The sequence below is a fragment of the Crotalus tigris genome, unplaced genomic scaffold (assembly GCF_016545835.1).
Source record: "Crotalus tigris isolate CLP2741 ecotype Arizona unplaced genomic scaffold, ASM1654583v1 scf7180000018941.1685476, whole genome shotgun sequence".
Lineage (NCBI taxonomy): Eukaryota > Metazoa > Chordata > Lepidosauria > Squamata > Viperidae > Crotalus > Crotalus tigris.
The window spans coordinates 115040-135869 of record NW_024097285.1 but is presented as its reverse complement, the minus strand read 5'-3'; the positions used below and the strand labels follow the sequence as shown (position 1 = coordinate 135869).

General features: G+C 34.4%; 1 long non-coding RNA gene across 1 annotated transcript in view; it reads left to right on the top strand.

Annotated features, from left to right (window-relative positions):
• LOC120314536 overlaps positions 1 to 9239 on the top strand; it is a 38072-nt gene extending 28833 nt beyond the window's left edge. The window contains exons 2-3 of the long non-coding RNA XR_005558471.1: positions 5625 to 5744; positions 6632 to 9239. This is a non-coding gene — a long non-coding RNA (uncharacterized LOC120314536). The remainder of the gene's footprint in view (positions 1 to 5624; positions 5745 to 6631) is intronic.
• Positions 9240 to 20830: the final 11591 nt, after the last annotated feature.

Sequence of the window (20830 nt, the reverse complement as noted above, 5' to 3'; positions counted from 1 at the left end):
ATTGATTTCTTGTAAACCACTCTAGCCTTCAGTAGAAAGTAGGAAGGGCAGAATGCAAGTATTCATTCATTTATTCTGTTTATAATATACTGAAGTTCTTTGGATAGATTATGAAGTCACTTTCTAAAATGATTTTAAGAAAAAAATGAAGAATTAAGATATCATGGTTAGTGATCATTGAATTTCTTATTCTGTATGTCTAATAATTTAGATTTGTAGTTAACTAAGATTTATCCATTCATACAGAATGGGAAGATCAGAATAAAACTTACATATCTGTCTCTATTGGTAGAATAAAAGATTTAGCTTTAGAATCCAAATTCTAAACTTCCATTTCCATAAAATGTCTCCCCTGCTTTTAATGACAAGGAATTTGTACTTATGGTGAAATGAGACATCTGTTTATAATTTGTTTTTCTATAAATAGTAAAGATAAGGCTTTCTAATATAATGACAAAAAGGCTGCATTTTCCCCAGTTCTGTTAAGGATATCTGTGATTAACTAAATATAATTTTGCTTTCCTTCAGAAGATAAACACTCTGAATTCATTGGGAAGGGTGTGGACAGTGCATCATTCTCCAGAGAGTATTTAGTAAAACATTTCCATTATGTGAATTCAAATTTTATTCATATGTTTTTTGTCAGGTGCACACTGGATGTTTTGTCATTAAGGAAGTATCAAGAATATTGGGAAGAATATCAGTCGCATGGGACTAGTTATAACAGGAACCAACCTAGGTTAAAAGAAGCTAACATCCAGAGTCTTTGTGAAGTTTGAATCTCCTTGTTTTAATTTATTTTAAATTATAGCTATTGTTTGCCTGACCAAAAATACAGAAACTCAACACCCTCAGGACAAGAGAAAACATTTAGCATTTTAACAAAATATTTATCCAGACTTCATAGTTAGGTATGAGGTACACTTTTATTAATAACATTGGAAAAAGATTGTCTGTGAGACATCTTAGAATAACACGAGAGAAATTAGTGCCTGACATATATTTTCAGAGTATAAAGAAGATATAGAAATGTTTCATGATTTCTTACCTCATTCACTATGCTTACCCTTAACTTGCAGTATTAGTGTTTTATGGTTTCATATGACAGGAAACTAGACATTACAACTCATCTACAGACTTCATAGTATATAAGCTTAGGTAATACAATTCTCTGAGAGGTAGTCTATCTCAAAAAGTTACTGGAAGAGTAATGTGAATAAATGCACTGATTTATGTGGATGCAAATGAAAGCAACATGCTAAAAATTATTAATGGCTCAGAAATCCACATCTCTTTCCTGACAATGTTTAATTCATATATGTTATTACCTGGGAAGATTTCTTTTTATAATTTGCAGGTTGCCTTAATTATTGGAGTGATTTGATATAAATTAAACATTTAATAAAATAAGTACTTATAAAGAAGTTATTGTAGCTATTACTAAAGTTTTTGTTGCCCAATTCCATTCAAAGTAACAAATATCTTAAGGACAAGGAGCATGACTTGAAATAAAACAGTATGAGTGTTTAATCAGAGTAATTTAGTCTCATGTTTTGCCTATGGACTGTTTCTGCTTTTCAATATCAATGTTCTTATTTTTCTTTGTGCTTATGGTCTTCCTCCTCAGCTGCTTAAAGTGATCCATTTGGGAGGCTGGATTCAGATATAATGGCATAGCATGAAAGAGCCATAGTTAACATTCAACAGATATGCTTGCTTGTCCCAAAACTTTGCTTTTCCCAAATGTGAGAAAGTATAATACATTGTACACTGGTTTGTACTGGCCTGCTCTTGAAAATTGTTCAGAAGCTACAACTGGTGCAGAATACAAATATGCAGACAGTAATAGGCATAACTCAGTATGTCCATGAGGAATATGGTAGGTCATATGGTTAGGACACTGGGTTGACAAGCAGCAAGCCCACATTTGAGACCTGAATGCTGCCTTGGAGTGGGGTGAACTCCTGTCATTTGCTCCAGCTCCTGCCAGGGACATGAAAGGACCCCTCAATTGGGCAATGATAATGTCACCAACTAATCCTTTCAACCCAGAAGCACCTCGGTGCTTCCAACACAAGTCCAATGTGAGGCAATGTGAGTATGTTCATGTAACATGACTGGCTCCTAAACTACAGTAGGGTTTTGTTTTGGCTTCCAGATACAAACCAAGTGCCACTTACCACCTTTGTAACATAGGCCCATATCTGAAGGAACACAATTTCTGCTTATCCTATATGATTGCATAGAGCGAGTATACTTTAGGTCTCATGTTACTTGAGAGGATCCAGGAACTGGTGTTTTTTATCACTATATCTGCCATCTGGAATAATGTCCCCCCCTCCCCCGATCGATATCCATATAGCCTCTACTCTGGTTGAGTTTAAAGAAAATATTTCTTGACCCCAAGACATTGAGTTAAGGTGAGCCTTTTATAGGATTATATTGGTTTCCTGAAATGTTTCCTCTTCTGGAATACATTGTTGTTTTGTTTGTATATTTGCTCTGACTGTTTTTAAAGTTATATGCCCAGAATTATTACAGACTTGAGTAAACATCTAAATAATAACTCTAACCCCCATCCTATTTTATTCTTGCTTGGTTTCATTGAATATAGTTTAAACAAACTACATTTTACCAGGAAGTAGGAACTGTGGTTTGGAAGAGGAATTTAGGTAGAAATAAAGAGGAGCGATGTGAAAGTGTGCTTGCACAAAGGTTTTCATGACCGATTCCCATAGAAGGAATACAAGATTTTGATTATATGCAAACCTGGTTACAGTGGAAGGATGTGATGAGCATGACGATGTAACTCACCACAACCAACACACATCTAGAGGGAAGTGTGACCAAAGAACCCATAAGGAAACAAAAGGGCCTTCAAAATACAGTGTAAAAATAAACACATGTCAGTTCATCAAGGATTATGAAGCATGGAGGGCACTTTTGAACACTGGTGCCACAGAAATGAACTCTCTGTTGAGTAAGTAATGTGAGACGAAATGGCCCCTTAGACTGCCAGGTCTCAAACTCTTCAGCATTTTTTTGTTGATTGTGATGAACTCTCCCATTGTACAATTGCTAAAGGCATTTCAATCCTCCTCATATTTTCCTAGAATGTTAAACATCAACACCCATAGGTAATCCATTGTTAAATGTTACAGCCTTACCCTCGGAACAAATGGTGCTTCCATCAGAGGCAATGACAGAAATCCTTTATAATGATCCCGTTGCAGGACAGTTTGATGCACGGGGGCCTTTAATTCTCAGTGCCGATCATGCTTTTCAGAAGCTGGCCTGCTGCAGTATCCTGTTTATACAATGTCTTCCTTTTAATCATTTCAGGAGTGCACTCAATTTATTTTCACATCATTCTTTGCCATGAAATGTACCATTTATAAACATCTTTAAACTACAGTTGCCCTTTCCAAGGTCAGATAGGGCAAGCGGTCCATCAGCCGCACCTCCAACTATAAAGTAGCTCAGATGTGTCATCTGACTTAAACCAATAAATAATAAAGATGGATGAAAGCAGCTCTTAAGGGAACCTTCACAATATGTTACATTTGCACAGTTGCCTTAATGATCAGCCATTAAGAAGAGAAACAAAGACAATTTATTTTTAGCATGCATTCAGCTGCACTTGGTATCTGCCAAATATTAACTTTCTCTTGTTCTTTTGCAATATCTGCAGGGTAGTTCTCGCTGTTGAAACCACTGGCTACTTTATGGATTTGTTTTGCAACTTGCCCATGGATATGCTTAGTTCACTGTCCAATTTAAAAACTAAAAAAAACCCAACACCTTATTTTTTTACTCCAAAATGGGCCACTTCTCTGTAGATTTGAAATAAGAAATGTAGAATATTCTTGATGGGTTCCCTGGGTTATGTTTGAATGATATAATACTAAACTGCAAATCAAGGACCATTTTGAGACTATAAGAGCTAATTCCAGTAATTCAGCCACCCTGTTCCTGTGTGATGTTTCATTTCTTTTCAAATATATATTCTGAGTCTGATAAAAATGTCATTCAACTTTTTAAAATTACAGTGGAAATGAAAGTAATACATTTTCTACAATAAAAAAATAAAATCAAAGGCATTGTGTATCTAATTATTACTGTTGCTAGTGTTAGAATAATAGTACTATACTGGTATACTAGTGATAAGCACTTTCCAAAGAGTGCAAATGTATATATGCTTTAGGGATGGGAAAGAAATTCAGTCAGTCATATTTCATTTCTGACTTAACTAATTTTGCACTTTCAAACTAATGTGTGAAAATGCAATTATAGAAAATGCTATTTTTCTTTTTATTACAAACTTTTTCAAAGCTTACAATGCAATTCTCCAGTTTAAAAAGTTATACAAAAACCCTTTGTCATATCTTAGGGGGCATGAGGGGAAAGACTACAGGTAAGAATGAATGTCTGTAAATATATAAAATTAAAGGTTTCCCTGTCCAGTCATGTCTGACTCTAGGGGGAGGGGTTTATATCCATTTCTTAGCCGATGAAGCCAATGTTGTCCAAAGACAATTTTCATGATCATGTGGCCAGCAGGATTATACACTAAGGGGCATGAAATGCTGTTACTTTCCCACCAAAATGGTACCTATTTATCTACTCATATTTGCATGCTTTCGAACCGCTAGGTTGGCAGAAGTTAATGCAAGCAATGGAAGCTCACCACATTGCATGAGGCTTCGCATCTTGAACTCAGGCTGACAAGTTCAGTATCTTTAACCACTGAGCCATCACACTTCCTTGTAAATATATAAATGTGTTTTTCACTAGGAGGAAAGTTGATTGCAAAAAAATGTTAGTTAGGCAAAAATTTTATGCAAGAAACTGTACATAGATGATTAGGGGACTGGAGGCTAAAACATATAAGGAACGGTTGCTAGAATTGGGTATGTCTAGTTTAACGAAGAGAAGGGCAAGGGGGGACATGATAGCAGTATTCCAACATCTCAGGGGCTGCCACAAAGAAGAGGGAATTAAGTTATTTTCCAAAGCACCTGAAGGCAGGACAAGAAGCAACGGGTGGAAACTAATCAAGGAGAGAAGCAACCTAGAACTAAGGGGAAACTTCCTGACAGTGAGAACAATTAATCAGTGGAACAGCCTGCCTCCAGAAGCAGTAAATGCTCCAACACTGGAAGTTTTTAAGAAGAGACTGGACAGCCATTTGTCTGAAATGGTGTAGGATTTCCTGCCTGAGCAGGGGGTTGGACTAGATGACCTTCCAACTTTACTACTATTACTATATATGTGAATTGTTTTGGTGAGAGGAAAACATTTTAAAAACACTCTCATGTGGGTGTAGAGTCAGGACAAAACAAATATAAGAAAAATGGAAATGGAAATATATGTATGAAATCACTGCAATCATAGTAAACACTGGTGCATAGGTATGCATAGCAATAAACATAACAGTCTTCTAAACAAACCACCATTATAATAAATACAGCAAAAGGAACAAATACAAGAACTACTGACATATTTGTCCATGCCTTCATATGAGCAGTAACAAACATAGCAGTTATAGCTTCCATTTCTGATTTTCAGTTTGTTCTTTATTATAACATTAATTACTTTTTCATGTGCCACCTTTGTTCTTGCAGTTCTTCTCATGTTATTTACATGGAGACACAATGCTCATCTGTCTTTGATATTCTGTGCCATAATTCTTCTCTCCTTTGCTGATACTTCTGAGTTTTTCTCAGTTTCCTGGCATAAAAAAGGTAAGTGACTTCATGTCTATCATGTGACAGTTATAACTGTCTACATGCAGATAAAGTAAGTTGATGGATGTGCTGCTTGTTGCCACAACAGCCTCTGATTTTAGACTGACAAAACTTTTTCATATTGTTATGTTTAGGGGTTGAGACATTTGGCATTTCCTTTCATTCTCCAAGGTGAAAGGTCAAATGCTCCATAATACATTTTTGTGCTCTGTCAGTATTATGAAGTCTTTCATTTCTATGGGTGAGGAATCGGCAGATAGAAAGAGGTTGGTTTTGTGTTTCTGAAGCTGACTATATAAACTTTCAGTTGGAGGAAGGTGCCAAAGTCTGATCATCATAGTCACAGCTCAGGAGATGAATGATGGAGGTTCTGTATAATACAATGGGATTTTGTATGAGTGTGTGCACTAAAATTCAGCTGGATTGTCCAAATGGTGATGGCCTTTGCTGGATGAGATTGAACATTTGTTTAAAATTAACAGGTTATCAGTAAATGAATTAACTAGAATATACTGGTGTACATATTGTTTTTCTAGGAGATGCCTTACATTTTAAAAATGAAATGCTGATATGCCCTACATATAGCTTATTGAATGTTTACATATATGTAAAAAACAAATCAAATCTGAACATATCATTAAATCATACAAGATTAGACAAGAATGATTGAGGCACAAATTAACTAGATGGCTAGTAAGCCAGAAAAGAATAATGTATGGAAGCAAGTGAGAAATAACAAAGCAAATACATTAAAATAACAAAGCATAGTGAAAGATTATGACCCTCAGGATTAGCAACCTAATTTCCATATTGATAGGTCCCAGGTTGTGTGAATTGGAAAGAAAGTTTCCAATTCCATCTCCTTGAGTACAGGTTCTCCACAGGGCTGTATCCTGAGTCCGCTACTGTTCACCTTGATGATCCAAGACCTCTGTGCCAAATCTGCTACGAATCATATTGTGATGATGATGATGATGATGATGATGATGACACGGCAGTGGTGGATCTTATCCAGGATGAGAATGAAGATGCTTATAGGAAAGATTGTAATGTATTTCCCTGATTACTAAGAATTTATTTTTCTCCATCTGTCACTTGCATGGGCAGTGCTATTGTAAAGTGCAATGACATGTATTATAACATACTATTTATAGAAAGATATTTCATTCAATGCTATTATTTAATAAAATTGACAAACAGGAAGCCTGATTTACTAGACACTAAAGTGTATAGACCTATTAAATTAGCAGTAAAAGGAACCTGATGTTAAAAGTATAAATTATTAAGGTTATCTGTCAAAGGGTATATCCTGACTTTGTGCCCAAAATCTTGACAAATATTCCATGAAGAATTAAATTCCTCGAGCTCATTATGCCAAATATGTGAAATAGAAAACTGGAAACATTTTCAGCACAAAAATGTAAATGTTCTTCCGCAGTTATGAACACATGGACTTTTATTTTTCTATGGGCACTGCACAAAAAGTACCATATAATTATTTCAAGTTATTTTGAAAAAAAGCAGATCTATCTGGTCCACTGTATCAGAGCTAGCAGGAGACCCCTGTGTGAAGTGAACACTGCTGCTGCCATTATCACTACTGAGAAAATGATGATCGTGATTATATTCCCATGTGGTATTTCTCTAAACAATGTCATAGTTACCTCAAGAAATATTTCAAAATATGGTATGCTGACTTTAAGTATTAGCCAAGTTAATCCTCTGAAACACTTGTTGAGTGAAGGGTATATTTTAAAATGGTCTATTGAAACATTTAAAATTAGAATCCTTCACCAAGGTAAGAGTTTTCTAGATAAGTCTGATAAAATGCTATCAAACTGAAAAGTGGAGGATTTAAAGAAGAGGAAAGAAAGCAATGACAAGTATATGCATGGACCAGGCAATTTAATCTCTATAGGCCTGATATCTCATTTGTTGCACATTAATAAAATGAGGTTCTAAGAATTAGTTTCATATATGCATGTATGTTTGTATGTATGTATGTATGCATATGTGTATGTTTATGTATACATAAAGAAACTAAAATAAAATGCCCTATAACTAAAATATATTAAGATTTTAAGGTCAAAGATTTTTCTGGAAAAGATATCATTTGCAAATTCAAACTAAATACCAAAAATGTGTAAGCAACTCCAGTAGAATCTGATCTACTACATATAAATAGAATTAATAATTTTTAGATGTTTAATGTTTATAGTAGAGAAAATGAATGCATATGTGTCTAATTTGCTATGATGAAAATACCAGCACTTTGTTCTAGACAAATGATGTAATTGCACTTGAGTTCTTATACATTGTGTTAATATTGAAAATAATCCCCTGGAGAGAGAGATAAATGGAGTGATCTTGATGGTGAGATATGTACATCTGTTTATAAAATATTAATGACTATTGTAAAGGATAAAAAAAAAGTTGTGTGCATCTAATATGGGGTGGAAAATAGGGATCCGCATTCATTGATAAGGATTTCTTTTCCATAAACTGAATGTCATGTATGTGAGACTGAATTATTAGACAATTGCTAATATGATACTTATATGAATTTAATCTTTTTTGTTTCTTTCTATTCTTCCTATTATTAATGGGAAACTATTGAACAATTAGCCAATGGAACAGCTTGCTGAAGTTGTGGGTGGTTCATTGTGGAGGTTTTTAAGAAAAGATTGGATAACCATTGGTTTGGGATGGAATAAGGACTCCTGTCTGGGCAGCAGCTTGAACTACAACACCTTCAAAGACCCTTCCAGCTCTATGATTGGATGATTCCATTATAACATTTCTATAATGAAACACTGATTGTGGAATTCCAACACTGCTATTTTATTAATAATATTTTATTATTAACAATGAAATACTCATGAATATTAATACTCATTAATATTTATATTAAATTTATCAGAATTAAAACAAATGTATACCCTTATTTCTTACAATTGCTTTTTTCTAGTATGCTTGCATCTATTACAAACAATACAAATGAACCAGCTGAACTGAATGTTACAAGAGACTAAGGATGCCTGAATTTTAATAGTAAATTAGTGATAGCAAAGAAGTAACGGGCAAACATATTACCATTTCACTAAATGGGAAGCTAATTATGAAAAGGCTGCCTGCTGAATTAGCATACTTAGGAAGTCCATCAAGTAAACTGGTGTATCAGTATCTGGTGTAATAAATAAGAACAAAATGTATAGTTTAGATGAAAGAGGATATAAAGAGGTGGATAAAAATAGTTTAAGGTTTTCAGGGAAGAATTTAATGTTGGTTAATTAATTGGTTCTGTCAGTGGGCCTGAGAACCCAACTGGTATGAATTTATTTGCTGCTGCCATGGAGTTAGAGTTTTATGTTGTGAATTTTTAATGTTGCAAGCTGCCCAGAGTCACTGTGTGTGAATTGGATGATCATATAAATTTGTTTAAGAAATAAATAATAAAAATGAAGTGAAAATGAAGTTTTTATCAAGACTGAGGTCTGTTCTGGCACCAGTGTTTATATGGATTCAGCTTAAAATTTTGAAATACATGGTTGACTCAAGTTTTATTTGAGGACCAAAGGCCCAGCATCATTTTCTTAAAATTATGTCACTTTCATAGTGATGTTGTTTTAAATTTTCTAATTTTAAATGTTACTAGAGGACTTATTTGCTAACTCCAGTCACGTATTGGAATGAAAACAACACTTACTCGTTACCATTGTTGGCTCAACTTGAAAGTTACAATTTAGTTCCTTTGCAATCCTGGCAAGTTTGGTGTTCCAGAAACAGCAGCAATTTTGTTATGTTTCCAGCACTGAAGCCAATTGGGCATGAAACTTAAGTTTGGTTTTCCCCTCTTGAGAAATGAACATTTTAAAATGGTAACACATTTGTTTTGGAAAATATGTGTCTATTATAGATTCATTACCACCCAAATTGTTAAGTAATTGCATCTTTTAAACCTTTAAGTTTCTGCCAGAGAAATACCAGATTGAACAGTAATATACACAATTAAATCTCTTGCTATGTACATTGTTACGTCCCAATGGCTTCATGGCTTCTAAAATCCTAGAGGCATTGAGTATCCTAGAAAAAGGCTTTTACTAAGATTGACTGACAGTGTACTGCAATTTTTTTAAAAAACCAAAAATACATTTGAAAAATATATAAGAAATTTGGAGTAGATGTTGGAATATCCTATATCCTATATAGCCCAATGACTTCAGAATTTAGATGTGTTTTATTTATTTTATTTATTTATTTATGAGACTTATATATCGCTTTAAGTGCAAACACTCTCTAAGCGGTGTACACCAGTAAGCAATGTATATATATATATTTACATTGCCCCAACAATCTGGGTCCTCATTTTACCTACCCCGGAAGGATGGAGGGCTGAGTCAACCTTGAGCTGGTGAGATTTGAACCGCTGACCTGCTGAACACAGTCAGCTAAAGTGGCCTGCAGTACTGCACTCTAACTGCTGCGCTTTGGTAAATATGTTATGGAAGTGTCTACTTGAAATCCCTTAGACATTATTAATATGATAAACATTTTCTTGGAAGACCAAAGATACTAACTTGACATAAATCGATATTCCTCAAAGTTGGAATCTTTTAATTTATGAAGAAGCTGTGGGGAGAAGAAAATTTAAATTTATACATGTTAATTTAAAGATACTGATGTAATTTTAAAATTATTACATTATTTAAACAGAAATATATTTCTTAACAGTAGAACAAATATTATTAAGGTTAGAAGGGACATTAAAGGACTTCTAGTCCAACCCCCTGCTCGAGCAGGACACCCTATAATATTCTGAACAAACAGCTCTTCACTGTGTCCCTGAAAACTTCCAGTGACAGAACACCCACAACTTCCAAATGTAAAGCATTCTGTTGATTAATTGTTCTCACTGTCAGGAAATTTCTCCTTATTTCTAGGTTTAATTTCTCTTTAATGACCCTCCATCTAATATTTCTTGTCCTGCCCTCAGGTGCTTTGGAAAATAGGTTGACCTACTTTTCTCTGTGACCACCATTCAAGTATTAGAAGACTGCTATCATATCAGCCCTCGTCCTTCTCTTTATTAGACTAGACATACCTAGTTCACTCAATTGTTCATTTGGAACACTTGGTTTAACCTCCATACTTCTTATCTTTGTTGCCCTTCTCTGAACTCTTTCTAGGATCTCAACATCTTTTTTGTATCTTGGTGACCAGAATTCAGTGCAGTATTCCAAGTGTAATCTCACTACTGCAATATAAAGTAGTACTGTCTCTTCATGTGATCTTAAAACCATTCTCTGTTGATGCAGCCTAAAACTGCACTTATTTTTTGGCAGCTGTATCACACACTGCTGGCTCATACATAAGTCATGCTCTACTAGGACACCTAGATCCCTTTCATAGTACTGTTGAGGCAGGTTTTGGTTTTGGTTTTTCCTGCCTATGTATAGGACCTTACTTTTCTCACTACCGAATTGCATTTTATTGGATAGGATACAAGGTTCAAATCTGTCAAGATCATTCTGAATCTTAAGTCTATCTTCTAAAGTGTTAGCTATTCTTCCCAGTTGGTGTTATCCGAAAATTTGATGAGCTTCCCTTGTATCCCCTCATTAAGATCATATATGAAGATGTTGAAGAGTCCTGGGCCTAAGACAGAACCTTGAGGTACCCATTTCTTCCATATAGATTCCATTAAAAACTACATGTTGACTGTGGATGGTCAGCCACTTGTGAATCCATCTGGTGGTGGTACTATCTATTTCACATTGTTAACCAGTGAACAAAATCTTTTAAAGCACAGGGGAACTACCAGAGCACTGGGAAAGAGATGATATGGTTCTGATCAACAAAATGGAGAGAGAAAAAAGTAAACCCAGGAAACTACAGACCAATCAGTCTGATATCAATAGCTGTGAAAATCCTGGAAAAGGTAATTAAGCAACACATTTGTGAGTACCTAGAAACAAGCAAGATCATTATTAGAAGCCTCATGGGTTTGTCAAAACAAAATCATGCCAGACAAACCTGATTGCCTGTGACTAAATTAGGGGATAATGGTAATGCTGTGGACATAATTTATGTAGTCTTCAGTAAGATTTTAGTAAGGTATTTGACAAAGTAGAGCACAGCCCATTTCTTGATAAAATAGAACAATGTGGGATAGTCATTTTTATTTACTGTGTTCTCCCTTCTTCAAAGTCTTTATTATGCGATTGTTTGAACAAATAACAGTATCTAGATGATCTGAAAAAATGCTATGCAGGGTTAGACCTTATTAATACTTAGATGAGAGAGCACCAGGAAATCCAGGACTGTGTGAGAAAATGGTTAGTTAAAAAAATCCCGGAACAAGGTCGTGGGAAACCACCTTCATATTGCTATAAAAAAATAATAATGGAAGAGCATGCCCAGGAAAATAATTATTACAATCTTTTAATCTCTTCTACTTTCAATAAGGAGAGACAGAATGAGAGAGAAGCATATTTGCCATATATTAAATCGACAGCATTCTGCAACTTGTTTTTCCTAAATGGATATTTCTGAAAATCCATTAATAACAAAAACCTAACCCAAAACAATGTAGATAATTTTAATAGGACATGAAAATCAATATAAATAACAGTTGAATACAATAGTCACTGATGTTGGCATTACAATGAATATTCCAAAACATAAGAAATGGTTGTCATTTTACATGGAAACTATCCAAGGTTTATCTGTCTCTGCAAACTGTTTTATAGAATGTCAACTTTATCATCTTGGCAGTGGCTCAACTCTTGTAAAGCCATTCATTAAACCTTAGAATCTTTCTGTTGTTCCGATAACATTTGATTAAATATACTGCATCTGACCTTAGACCACTTGTTATTCTTTTGGCACAGCATTCCTAAAATAATCAGATTGGTTTCATAGGTGAAAACAATTTAAGTAAAAAAGAGTGGGTAAAAACGTTATAAATATTAAACATCCAATTTAATTTTGTCAGTTTTTTCCAGTCATATTTAAGAGGTAAATTTTCTGATTTTGTAGACTAACTTCTGGAGTATGACCATTTACCATTATGATGAGGTCCAATCCTGTTAGCTTTTTCACAATTCTCCAAAATTAGTTAGATGCTGCCACCTGCTTGGAATATGACTACAAAGCAATTTTTAATAGAGGTATATTCTTATATATTTTCCATATTGTATTAAAAGAATCACAAAAGCATATACCTGTTCAAATAATTTATTTTTATGAAATGGAAAAATAAATTAAAATTAATATGTTTTAATTGTAAAATCAATAATTTAATTGAAAAGAGTATTGAATGTTACTTAATCTAATCCTTATCTAATGCAAATAACCTTCTTCACTAAATGGCCAAAGGAGCTTAATCAAAATTATTTTAAAAAATGCCCAAAGGAGCTTGTATTAGAAGATGCTAGTAAAAGAGAATTCATTCCATTCTGAGGCATGCTGTTGATTGTTAAATAGCTCATACCATTAGGAATTCTTTCCAGTGCTTGGGGAATGGCATCAACTTTCTTATTCATTTATTTATTTAAAACATTTATATAGCTGCCCATCTTCAAATCAACTCCGAGAGAGTCCCAATCAAAAGATAAAAAAATATATAAAGCCATATTAAAACTATAAAACTAATTTTGAATAAACTAGTTATTCAATCTGATCCTAGTGCTTGGGACAAGGGGGGGGGAGCCAGATCTTCAAATATTTAGCGAAGGCTAGGAGAGTGGAGGCCCGCTCCCATGGAAAAGGCATGCTTTCTTTCTTCCAACAGAAGGCAATATTTGGGGGAAGGGACTAGAGTATGCCCACCCTATCTGATCTGATAGGATGGATAGATGTCCTTAGGAAAAGACGCAAAGCAAAAATCCATAGCCACTCAGTTTTACCAGGGTCGAGTTAAAGCTGGTTCCTCCCCATTCGGACTCTCATAGCCTCCAAGCTCAGTCAGCACCACCACCACATCACTTCTCTGTCTAGGGGTCGAGATATATAATTGCTGATGATAATGGACCCCATAATAACAGATGAACTCCCTTAACAGTTGCATGTAGATGTAAAAAAGGAGTGGTGAAAGGTTCAACTCCCAGTGCACCCCACACTGCAGGGGCCTAGGGTTCAAGGATCAAATCCTATACTCTACAATAATAGAAAGCACATTCATTTCAAGGTCATAAGATTTCGGAAGTCATCTGGGTATCCCATTATCTCTTAATAATCTCTTCTTCACGTTGCCCATCTGTGGATATGTTCCATTGTCTTAATGTTCGTCTGAAACAATAGTATGCAAAGGTCTACAACAGTGTATGCATTGTGATTTCATTACATTTTATTTTCTGGACATTGTTCTTCTTTTGATTATTGTTTTATCATATTTCTGATCTCTAGATTATTATACCCCTTCAATCCTCTTCATTTGATCTGCTATTAAACCCTATCTTCTATTTGTACATCTGATTTTATCTAATTAAATGAAGATTTTTTATTAATTGTGTATAAAAAGAAACATGAAATTATTATCTCACCATTCAAAGTACAGTATAGATGTGAATTTCATTCCACATTTATGACAAAAAATACAAAAGCTACTTTCCCATGCTTTTCTAATCATCATATGGATTAATGAAATAAAATCTTTGTTGAAGTTAAATACACAAGATTTGCTAATTTATACCATCGAAGTTATTGTAATTATTCTTATCATGCTCGTAACGTTCAATAAAACCATAGGATTGTTGTCTAACTTCATTTGCACACTTTTCCCATTTCTATTATCAATTTGCAAAACACAGCATTTATGAAAACATTACCAGCTATATATAATAGAATCCTGAGGGAATTAAACAGATTACAGAAAATGAAAAAATATTGTGAGGATACAACTGGAGCCAACGTTTCATAAATTTTGATTTAAAAAAAAAATAATTAAAAAAGAAGAATTCCTGATGTTCTCAGCAACACAACTAAGTACATTAGGATTCCAAAATCAGGGAGAAACTAAGTTGAAAAATTTACAAGCTTTTCTTTTTCTACAACAGTGTGAGGCATGAATAGTACATGACCAGGCCTATTATTGAAATAACAATTCTGTTTCTTACATGCTGAAAAATATCATTGTTTCAAAGTCAGTTCTCTTCCAGTGACCCTTTGTGCATTTCACTATTTATCTATCCTGAACTATCTTTAATCAAGCTAGGTTCTCTTCTATATATCATGAAACTTCATATGCTTTGGAGAATCACATGTGAGCCAAACATAATTTCATTTACCTGCCAGCCAGAGTAGCATTACTCCAAAACTCAGACTGGGATTTAAAAAACGTAACAAGAATTGTACTTGTTCAAGTCAAAGAACCAGTTATTCCTACAATGGCCAATATGGTGCTTCTACACAGTCAACCAGTAAAACATGAGAATGGTTCACAACTTCGGCAACTAGATTATTTTATTGTGGGCTGCCCATCTGATTGATATTTTTATGTGTTTTTTTTCTCTAGTTTTTATGTCCAGAGTCTGTTGGAGTTGAGTAGTTAATACATTCATACAAACAAATAAACTGGTACTTAGAAGTTCTATAGTCATCTCAAAAACATTATGAACTTAAATCTAAATGTTAGTTTAAATCAAATATATAAATTTACTCACATTCTACCAATAAAATAACCAATGGAACAGCCTTGTACTATCAGTCTAATGTCATTGTTTGGAGAGTACAATTCTTTGTGCATTCTGTCCCATGTGTTATTGCTGGTGGTCTTTATATCTTCAACTTGAATAGTAAATCATCCAGAATCATAATATTAAATTCTGGCTCTGGGTAGTATCAAAGTTGCCTCCTTAATATGTTTTTTACCTCTCCAAAAGTGGCTTTCAAGCTCAGTCTTAATCTATTGAATTAATGTTCTGACTGCTATTGTTTATTAGATCCAGTGAGATAGCTCAGCTGGTGGAAGGCACTTCCTGCCTAATATAAAGCAGCCCTGGATCATCTTACTTGAAATCCTGAGAAACTCCAGGAAATAGAAAACTACAGAAAGTTTTTTCAGTAAAGCCATCATATGCTTATTCTTGCCTCAGATGCATCAGATAAAAGAAAAGGTTTTATCAAGGTGATAAATCCATGCCAGTACCTCGTAATTAATTTACTTCAGAAATCAATTAAAGCAGTTCATGTTTATTATTAAAAAGTGGTTTATCTTTTAATATGGAAGTTTATGTTCCATAGCAGGAGAGGTATGTGCAAAGCACCTTAGAAAAGCAGATATATTGTCCCTTAGTCCTATACTAAGGCCAAAACAGTTTCTGTAATTGTGTAAGCTATACTATAGTATTAGTGTACATAGTAACAATATATTAACAGGACAATATGGGACAAAATTTAATAATAATAATAATAATAATAATAATAATAATAACAGTAGTAGTAGTAGTAGTAGTAATAATAATAGTAATAATAATAAAGTTGGAAGGGACCTTGGATGTCATCTAGTCCAACCCCCTGCTCAGGCAGGAAACCCTATGCCATTTCGGTCAAATGACTGACCAGTCTCTTCTTAAAAACTTCCAGTGTTGGAGCATTCACCGCTTCTGGAAGCAGGTTGTTCCACTGGTTAATTGTTCTAACTGTCAGGAAGTTGCTCCTTAGTTCTAGGTTGCTTCTCTCCTTGATTAGTTTCCATCCGTTGCTTCTTGTCCTGCCTTTAGGTGCTTTGGAGAATAGCTTGACTCCCTCTTCTTTGTGGCAGCCCCTGAGATATTGGAACACTGCTATTATGTCCCCCTGGTCCTTCTCTTTATTAAACTATGTTAAGTGTGACATTGTGATTCTTCATACATAGGTACTTTGGTGGGAGGGTGGATATGGAAGCAAAGATATGACTATGAATTTATGGGAAATGGAATAATATGCTAAAAATGTTCAGTTTAATTAACTGCCAATACTACTGAATATAAGGACAATTTGCAAATGTGAATTGCTAAGACCAAATTTATAATTTCCCCAGGTGAAATTATTTTTGAATTTTATTTATCCAGGACAGAAAAATTACACTTTCTTTGGAACGTATAGATCTACAGTACAATTGTGTAGCATTAATTGGCTTGATCATCACATCTGAATGTCTAATTTATCACATGAGCATAGCAACATTCATGAGATGCATATCATAGAAATTAGCAAAGTAAAAAATGCTTACAATATTTTCCATACTCAAATAACTGACAATATGGAATACTCAAAAAATGCACATCAAACTGCAGGGTTTCTTAATAGATAGTTAAGTAGGCTGTCATTTCATCATGAAACACTCAACAAGGATGTCAGTATTTTGAATCTCTTAAACTCAACTTTTGGCAAATTTTGAAAACAGTATTTCAAGATCACTTGCAGATTCATTGGGTTATTTTATTATTTATTATTTTACAATACTGGATTAATACATTGATTCAGTACTTAAGACTCTGGGCAGCATACAGCTTAAGAGGAGAGCTTAAACCCAGAAACATAAGCATAAATTAATTAAACTAAATTTTCATCCTACATCAAAGGCTAACTGAAAAGAAGTAGTCCTTAGTAGCTCCCAAAATGCCATAAGACTAGGGGCCATGCATATCTCTAGGAGCAGCGTGTTCCACAATGTGAAAACTTCTGCAGAAAAGGTCAACCTTATGGGCTTTACCACATTTACTTAATGTGGAGGACAACCTTAAGCAAGAGCTCTGTTGATGACCAGACCAAGTGGGCTTAGTCATTTTTATTAAAGAATGTGAGTTGGTATATCTTCCACAAACTGTGAAATAATGCTTTTGAAGTTTTGCCAGCTTCTTGATTCACAAAGAATTTGTTTCATTGTCATGGTAGGAACTGCCACCTATACCACAATAAAGCATTAATGTTATGTGTGCTCACAGATATATTTTCAGGAATTGTGACTTTTAATGTAATCACAGCATATTTATTTTTAAGAAATGACTATGCTTCCTTTTGTTTCATGTATTCTGACAATCTCATGATTCTGTACTGCTAACAACATATTACAATATATTCTCTTGTTACTGATGTAAAATGAAGATGAATAAAAGGAAAAGAGGAAAAGGAAGAGAAATTCCTGGGTTAGCTTCTTTATAAAGACCACAAAGGGAGAAAAATCATTTCTTAGCAATAGATGGGGCAAACAAACTGCAAGAAAAAAATAAATAAAAAAAAATCCAGAACTTGATGGCATTTCTGTGCAAGATAGAGTGGTTTGGACAAGTCCTTGACTCCTTCTTGCATGAAAATTGGCAATGATTAGTAAATGACTTGGAAATTATTGCTATAATTGTCATGTCTTCAAAGCAGCCATCAGGGATTCACCATGCAGAAGCAGATTAATGAGGATTCACTTATACAACAAAAGCATACAACAATTAACAACAACTTCTCAAATTTAGAATTCTAAAACTTACAAACAGCTTTAGGGAAAGAAAGAAACCACAATGCTATCTTAAATTACATGGGCTGGATCCCACTCTCTGGACTGCAAACCTCACCTTATTGTGAATGCTTGGGAGGATATCTAGTGGATGGATGTTGGTTTTCACAAACTGAAATTGTAACAAGGACAGAAGGCAGAAGCAATGAGGGAAGCGATCTGCACCCAAGAAACAGAACCCCAAATGGGAGACAGGCACATGTGAGAAGGCAGGACAGAGAGAAGGAAGGTCCTTTGACAAAATATGATTTACGGTGTAAATAATTACTCAGCCATTGAAAGCTAACTACATACACACATGTAATAACAATTTATACTTGTTTTATGTGTTGTGCTTTTCTTCTGTTTCTAGTGGAATCAAGTATTTTTTTTTATTCTTGATTTTCCTTTCATTTTAATTAACAGCAAAATTAATGTGAGGCCCATGCTATTTAAAACAAGTAAACATACATACAAACAAACCCAACAGATTTGGCATGAATCCTTCAGTTACCCTATTGTTTTCTTCCCTTACAAAGGAGGCATTTGTTTACTTCCTCATTCTCAGGGGCTTACTCCCCCTCATATATCTTTCCATTATTATGTAGCTTTCCTGCCAGCCTCTGTTTCCAAATATAAGTAGAGCTCATGATTTTTTTCTCTTAGGACAACCAAACTGAAGGAACTACTTCATAATAACAATCAATCACTCGTTACTTTATTTATATCTGATAGCTGAAATCCAGTGATGAATAAGAAACTCTGTATGATGCACATATTTGAGGTGCCATTTCTTCTTCAATATGGCTGTAGTGTTTGCAGGTTTTTATCTTAGAATAGTCTTATTTTTACAACTACATTGCACATTGCCAGAATCTATGGATTTAATGGGAAGGTATTTACCAAAACTGTAACAAAAATAAATATGTAAAAATGATGCAAACACAAGAATTCAAGTCAACAGATTGGAAAGGGTAACAGAGTAGATGTCACCCAAATAATGGGAAAACACTTGGAATAGGTGCAGTGGTCCATCCTGTCTTTTCTAGAAGCAGCTTTCCCAGTTTTTAAGAGGTGGTTCAGCTTTCTGACATGATTTCCTTTACCCCGAGAGAGTCAGAATTCAACCAAGGCAATAGGTAGCAACTTTATTTCTGAAAACAATATACTTTACCATTGAAGAATGGCTCTTTGATATCCATACTGACTGTCTGCTTTCTTGCCTGAAGCTTAAGATTTCATTTTGTCTATCTTGAATTCCAAGGCTCTCTATGAAAGAAACAGTAGTTTGTAGCTGACAGACCAGATCTGAGACAATATTGCTTCTGCAGTCATAACAACAAGGGGACATATAAGAAAATATTCAGTGAACATGGTTAAGATACATTAAATTTAATATAAAGAAAAACAAGATTTTACACTTAGGCAGGAAAAAACAAAGTACAAGTACAGATTAGGCTCAAAAACAGGGACCTTGGAGTCCTAGTGTACAATCACTTAAATATGAGCTAGCAATATGTGGCAGCAGCCCCCAAAGCTAATACAATCCTTGGTTGTATAAACAAAGGCATAGAATCAAAATCACGTGAAATATTAGTACCACTTTATAAAGCTTTAGTAAGGCTACACCTGGAATACTGCATCCAGTTTTGAACACCACATTACAAAAAAGAAGTTGAGACTTTGGAAAAAGTGCAAAGAAGATCTGTGACATATGTTTCACCTTGATTCCCTGACAGCATTTTTCACTCATTATGTTGGATTTGAAGAGATTTGCTTCTAATATACCATTGTTTCATTGGGAGATCATGACATTGGCTACCATTTATAAACACAACAAATGTAGCACAAGTTTCCTTTAAAGGTTGGCTTGTATCTCCCAGTCAGAACACTATGTTGATTGTGTGGCCCTTGATTATAAGTGTTTACCTTTTTTTGTATTCATTAATGTGTGATTGTAGAAGAGTAATTATATCTGAACAAAATATTGACCTAGTCTCACAGCTGAAACAAAAGGATTCCAGTTGCCATGTAGACTTCTCCCTTTGTAGACTTCTCCCTTGTTAGATCAGGAAGAAAAGAATGCAAAAGTTTGCAACTCCATGAAGCACTCAGTGAAGTAATGTTGAAACTCTACTAATTGCAGTTTGCAAAAAACTTCATCAGGACAAAGGAAAAAAGTAGTTTTACAGGCTATTGTGCTATGATTGAAAAAATAGTTTGTCTTTTTCATTTAAAATTACATTTACTGTAGATAGGTAATTTATACATCAATGATTAGAAAATACAGCTTTGCTGGTTTCAGCTGGTCAGATTTAAATTATTTCTGAAGCTGCTTTTGACAGCTGGGGAAGGAGAATAACCCAATAACAAAACTTTTCATTCTTTAAAGGTACAATGAATGTTTTTCACACATTGTACTTTCATATCTCCAAAATTTGAATAAAATATGAAGCATGCAGTGATTGGCTATGAATGCTATCTTTTTGCATTCATGAAAAAAAGGAAAACTGCTTGGCAGAAGTATTTGATTTCATAACATGATAGGACTGTTCAAGAATTACTTTTAGAATCTCCTTTGGAATAAATAGCATATTTTTTTAAAAAAAATCAG